Raw genomic sequence first — 754 nt, forward strand, 5'->3', positions numbered from 1 at the left:
AGCTGTAGAGTATTAGCTAATTGTTTTTCCTTTTTTCTGTGTGTGTGTGAAGGAGCCACGCCTACTCATCTCCCGTGGTGTTGCTCCTGCCTCGCCTCCCTTGGATGCGTGTTTACAGCCATACATATCTCAGGTATCGATGACTTTTAAAGCTGTTTACAAACATACCTGAACTTTTCATTTAGTCGTGCGCTGTTCTCTTTTAGGAAATGGATAACAAAATACGAAATAGTTATTGAAGATGAGATAATAATAATGTATGTATTTATTAATAAAGATACTCCTGTGATACATGTTCACGGCCTCGTCACAGTTTAAGTGTTTTGGGGCGTAACCATAAGAAAAGTCCCATGAGTAAATTTCTTAGAATGTTTTGTTTGAACTAGAAGAGCGATGAAGGGAGCGATTCATAGAAATTATATTTCGGTCTTCTGACTATTAGTATTAAGTAGTATTACGTTAACAGAAACGGAGTTGGTTACAACAGTTTTATTGGTACTGTGAGTGTTGGAAACCTCTTTGCCCTGGTGGTCATATTCAGCTGGTGAGTTAAACACACTGCCTAATGAAATAAATACAGAGTTCCATCTCCCGTGGTCATTTAGAACAGCATTTACCACACGTATCATTTATGTATATACACATAATTACATAAATAATTGCATTTCATTATCTTAGGCTTCACCTCACATTCGAGTGCAAAGCAATCTCTTTGTTGTTCGCCACGGACACGAGAAATCATGCTCAGCCTTTT

This window comes from Penaeus monodon, chromosome 22 (genome assembly GCF_015228065.2).
Source record: "Penaeus monodon isolate SGIC_2016 chromosome 22, NSTDA_Pmon_1, whole genome shotgun sequence".
In the NCBI taxonomy this organism is placed as follows: Eukaryota; Metazoa; Arthropoda; class Malacostraca; order Decapoda; family Penaeidae; genus Penaeus; species Penaeus monodon.